The sequence below is a fragment of the Pongo abelii genome, chromosome 17 (assembly GCF_028885655.2).
Source record: "Pongo abelii isolate AG06213 chromosome 17, NHGRI_mPonAbe1-v2.0_pri, whole genome shotgun sequence".
In the NCBI taxonomy this organism is placed as follows: domain Eukaryota; kingdom Metazoa; phylum Chordata; class Mammalia; order Primates; family Hominidae; genus Pongo; species Pongo abelii.
The window spans coordinates 59,621,914-59,627,779 of NC_072002.2; the positions used below are offsets into that span (position 1 = coordinate 59,621,914).

The following is a 5,866-nucleotide window of genomic DNA, read 5'->3' on the forward strand; positions in this document are numbered from 1 at the left end:
AATAAAATTTTAAAACTATACCATACAACAATTCTCTGGCTAATAACCTTCTATTACTGCCCTGTAAAATTCATGTGAAGAAACAGAATAGAGAATATATCCTTGCAACCAGGTAAAAGGATGCCAATGAGCAGACTGGCAAGGAGGCTCTACTGAGGTCTATACTGGCTGTCTGCCTCTGCCAACCCCTAGGAAGAGAATGAACTTGCCCACTCGAAGTTGTAAGCACAGCTAATAATCACTAAGGGTTCCTAAGCACCAGGCATCAGCAGGAATACTTTGCAAATGCTGATTCACTGAATTCTCACAACCACAATATGTGATAAGTAATATTTATATTTCCATTTTATATATGAAGAAACTGTGCACAGAAAACTTGCTCAAGACTCCTTAGCTAGCGAAGAAGCAGAAGAGGGATTTGAACCCAGGCGGTCTAATTCCAGAGTCTGTGTAATCTTAACCCCAATCCTAGCCCCTTTCTCTGGTTGAGAAACAGGATTTGCGCCACATAGAAAATTTCCACACAGTTAGTACTTATTGTCCAGCCTGAATGTTTTTCTTCACTTCCTCCCATTCCCAACTACTTCCATTTCTATGGCTACTCACAGATGGAAACCCCCAGAATAACGTTTTTTACAGGCCTGGCTAGAAAAATAGGAAAGAAAGGCTAAAGGTGACAAAATATCTTATTTGACGTTGTTGACCATTACTCCTTCCAGAAGCCCCCTCTTCCTGTGGCTGCATTCACACGTCCTCTCCTGATTTTCTCTCTGCATTGTGGACATTTCTTGCCTAATATGATTTGCTGGCTATTCTCTTCCCTAGCCAATGAATGTGGAGTTCCACATGGCTCGGTCCTAACCCACTTCTCTATGCAAGTTAATTCCTCTTTCTTGGAGATCTCAAAGATGTCCAGAGCACAGGTCCATTTGCCAAAGACTCACACATGTCCCAAATTAAGCCCAAACCTTTATTTTGAGCTCCAGATCTGTATTTTAACTGCCTTTTGACATTTCTACTTGGATGTCTTCGTGGCTCCTCTAATTGCAATCTTACTAAAAATAACCTCATGCTTTTTCTTTCCAAAACTATTTTTTAAACTTATCTCAATGAAAAACTCTACCAGCAAAGCTGCACAAACCAGGACCTAAGGGACATCCTTGACTCCTCACTCTTCTTTGTCTCCATTCTTCCAGCACATTTTGTTATGTTGCTCTTCATAAAATCTCTCCATTCTGCCCACTTCCTGCCATTCCTACTCAACTACCCTGGTAGAAGCTACTATCTTCTCACATGCATTCCACTAGCCCCTAGCTGGTCTAACTGTGTCCATGGTTGACACCCTAATTCATGTTCTTCTCTCCAATCAGGTTGATCATCTAAAGACCAATTCTAGCATATCAATCACTACACTGCTTAAAACCTGGTTAGTGGCATTTCATTGGTTTTAGATTGAAGATCAGTGTCCTTAAAAAGAGCTGGCAGGGCCCTACCTGAGCTGGCCTAGGCTACTTTTCCAAAGCATTGCATTATATCCTCTCTTTTATACATCGTGTTCCAGCCACATATTTTCTTTTAGTCCTGCCTCAGTGTGTGTTGCATGTCCTGTTTCCCCCATCTGGAATGCTCTCCCTCCCGTTCTTTTGAATAACTCTCATTCACCCTTCAATTATCAGATTAAATGTCAGTGCCAGAGGAGTCTTCCTTGATCATGTCCAAGATTGGATTTGTTTTTGTTCTGGAATATATATTCACTCCATTACTCTTTCCCCTCACAGTATACAATAATTCACAACTATATATTTGTGGGATAATTTGTGGGTTCTTCCTGAGAGATGAGATCAGATCTATTTTATTAGTAGTTTATTACTAGTACTTGGCATAGAGTAGACATGCTATTCATAGTTACTAAATAGCCATTTGTTTTGAATGAATAAATGAAAGGGTAAGCCAAAGTAAAGATTTTTAGATGAAGGCAGAGTAAGGACACTGGTACCACGATATCCCCTGGATTTTCATGTATTTCAAAGATGAAGTTATAGAAGATGGAGAAGTTCCATAACAGAAAAATGTCTTCTTCAGCCTATGCTTCAGCCCGATGTTCAGCTGCAAACCCAAGATTCTACTCACACCCAGGAAGGTAGAGAGAAGAACCACTGGTAAACAAGACAGCCTGCTCATGGGTAACCAGAACATTAGGGTCCGTGTCTCTTCCAGGAAGAAGAAGCAATTTGTTTATTATTAGAAACCATAAACACATAAAACACTTAAAGCAATAGTAAAATTGCATATCAAAATATAAGAAAAGTGAACAGCTATGAAAAACCATTTAATATAGAAACAAGACGAAAATTTGAAAACAGTTTTGCATTCTTAAGAAGCACTAGAATTCAGTGTACATAAATGAGTGACAGTCATATTAGGAAGGAAAGTAATGAAATAAAAACATAAGTAGATGAAATAAGAGATGACTAAGATTAAAAAATGCAAGAAAACATAGCAGAGTAAAAGCACACATTATTGGCATTAAAGAACAAGAAAAAAATAATAAACCAGTAATTTAGAGAACACCTGAGAAGTTTTACATTAATATGAAATGAAAGCAAAGATATAAATGCCTCTGAGTAGAGAAATAGCAAAAGACTTATAGGCATTCCTGAGGAAGGAGCTAGAATAATTGGAATAGAATCACTAGTCAAATATGCAGTGATAATAACATTTAACTTTTATCAATCCCTTGTGTTGTGCCAGGTCTGTGCTAAAACATCATCATAAGCACCTAATTACTGCTGCATGGAACAGTACAAGTGGAAGCAAAGTTTTATCTCTACAAATAAGAAAACCAAGGCACCAAGAGGCAAAGTAATTTGTGAAAGGTTCTTCAACTTAGACATGGGAAATCCTTGATGCATACCCTAGTTATTCGACTCTAGTACCTGTGCTCCTAATTACCATGATTATTTAATAAAATATTTTTTAGCTGAAGAAAACATCTGATCATGTAGATGGAAGGTGTTAATCACTTTCTCAGTAAAATTGATCATTAGAATACTGCTACAAGTCTACAGAGAAATTTGTAAAATAGATGGTTGCTGGAAATGTCACCTGGAGAATCCCTGTCTCTGACAGATACAGGTAAACAGTCTTTAATCCCCAAGTCTGTTGCCTGAGACAAACTGAAGTCTTCCCAAGAGACTTCTGAAAATTCCCAGGGAGTTTACTTCCTTTTTAGCCTCTTCCCAGACACTGCCCATTCCATCCTTATCAATTTGCATGGCAGACTCAGGCCCTTCATCAATTTCCATGGATCCTGTATCATAGCACACCAAACAATCTGTTTGCATCTATGAGTTTAGAGGCTTGAGAAAGGTCAGAGAGGCCATTGCAGAGCATGATGTGGCCTTCTGTCATCGCACTGACTTCCCTTTCTCCCATCAGTCCATTTCTCTTCTCTCTCCCATCATGGCCTCAGGCTGGAAGTCAAACCAGCTTCCTTTGCCATAGGAACATGCCTTCAGTGTCTCACCTTCTAGCTCTGGCAGTTTCTTAATGCACTCTTTTGAAGAAGGAAAACAAAAACAAAACACAGGGTTCTTCCTAAAAGTTATTCAGTGAATAATGCTTTTGCCACATTGTAAGAAGAATAAAGATTTTAAAAATTCTCCTAAACATCCAGCTGACATCAGACCTTTCCTCAGTGTCACTGAATGCCGAAGGAGAACACAGCAAGGTTATAGCAGAGTTTCTTTTTGTTTAAAGAACATTCTCCAGGTGAACTTAAACACAATTAATCTGGATTTCATAAATGAAAGAAAGTAAAAACCATTCTTTGGCATATAAGGGTCCAGAAAATATACCACAAAGGTACTGTTTTTTAAAAAAAAAAATTGACAACCTATAGAAAGATTAATTAAAATTAAGAACTTACAAATGATAGGAAGCAAAGCAGATCTTTAAAAAATATATATATATATATGGGCTGGGCACAATGGCTCATACCTGTAATTCCTGCACTTTAAGAGGCTGGATTGCTTGAGCCCAGGATTTCGAGGCCAGCCTGGACATCCTAGTGAGACCTCGACTCTATAAAAAATAAACAAAAAATTAGCCAGGTACGGTGGCACACACCTGTAGTTCCAGCCACTCAGGAGGCTGAGGTGGGAGGATAGCTTGAGTCTGGGAGGTTGAGGCTGCAGTGAGATGTGATAGTGCCACTGCACTCCAGCCTTGGCCACAGTGTGAGACCCTGTCTGAAAAAGAGAAAAAAAAAAAAAAAAAGAAAAGAAAACATGGGCCTGGAGCCTGATTGACTGCTGGGTTTTAAGTGCTGTCTCTGTTGCCAACTAGTCATGTGACTGGAGCAAGTTATTATCTCTGTGCCTCTGTTCATCTGTAAGATGGGGACAATATTAGCACTCATCTCATAGGGCTGTTGTGAGGATTGAGTTATTATTCTAATGTACTTAAAATTCTTGGTACCTAGAAATGACTATGCAGGTATTTGTTAATCATAATAAGAAATGTGGAAGTTGAAGTATAAAAAATATGGGAAAATAAGCATTGAAATAATTCACTTAAACATAGAATTAAAACTGAATAATTCTTGTAAATGTAGTAGCTTAAAAATAAAGTCAATGTTACAGAATTTGAAACATGAGTTAAGAATTGTGAAAAGAATAGTGATTTATTAACAGACTTTGTAAAAAATCTCAGTTTATATTTTAAAGGAAAAAGGGGTATCAAGGAAGTATAATAAAACCATGCTAAATTCCTTCCCATGTTCAACTTAGGATTCAAGAGATTCCATTCCATGTTTTTATTTTAATAGTTACAGAAATATCAACTAAAACTTCGTGAAATGATATTTTTGAAGAACTGAAGAATTCAGAACATGATATAATCCTTTCAAGTCTCTGGGACATATAAAATCAAACAATATATTTTGCATAGCAAAATAAGAAAATAAAAAAGTTTACTGAAGCATAATGAATAGAAAATGGGAAGCAATGTGTTATTCAGAGACACTCTTGGGTCATCTAGGGTGAGAAGGGGATTCAGGGAAGAAGGGGCACAGGACACTGTCCCAGCTGACTGGGTGGAGACCTGGTATGCTGCACCACTGTGGTTCTGGCTGTACTCTGCTCTCCAGCCTCAGGTAGCTCCCCAACCAGAGGACTTGTTCCCTCACTGGTTCACCACTGCAGGCCATCACTGTGTCCATGTCACTGTTTAATGTCCCCAGATGCCACCAACCGATTGCTCTCTCATCTCCTCTCCTCCATAGGACTTGCACATGAAGTCTGTATGTCCGCAGGGCTTTGTATATCACTCTTGCAAAAGGACTCTCTTTGGCTTGCTTTCAAACTTCTTCAGGTGAGGGAATAATTGAGTTGCCCACTCAACACTCTGTGCGGTAACCTGCTGAGATATTGAGTGCAGCCATTTCAGAGGCTCTCTTTGGATCAAGTGCCACTCCCTGCTCAGGGTGGCAGAGGTACAAAGCCTCAGGAAGGTGGTGTGGGTGGAGCAGGCACTGTGGCCTCACAGAGGGAGGTAGTTTCACACACTGGCTCACCGCGTGGTCTTTTCAATTACCCCCCATGGAGGGCCAAATAAAAGATGGCAAGAGGGAATGTAATTTCTTCCAAACCTACTTTTAGCAGGCTCTCGGTTTATAAAATTCCCAGATACATATGTAACAGAATCAAGCAAATTCAAGCATAAAAAAAGACAATATTAATTTCAGATAAACTAAAATGAAAAGAAATTGCAGAAAATAAGATAAAAGGTCATTGTAATTGATAAATGATGTCTTCTGAAATAGATTTATATGCCAATTAATAACATCAAAACGTATTTGAAACCC

The 5,866-nt window shown here is 38.7% G+C and overlaps 1 long non-coding RNA gene across 1 annotated transcript; it reads right to left on the minus strand.

The window, feature by feature from the left end:
• Nucleotides 1-2,004: 2,004 nt before the first annotated feature.
• LOC129051558 (uncharacterized) lies at nt 2,005-5,470 on the minus strand. Its single transcript, XR_008515928.2, has 3 exons — nt 5,104-5,470; nt 4,000-4,083; nt 2,005-2,210 (listed from the first exon to the last, which is right to left on the minus strand). It is a non-coding gene; the product is annotated as an uncharacterized LOC129051558 (long non-coding RNA).
• Between the last annotated feature and the right edge of the window lie 396 nt (nt 5,471-5,866).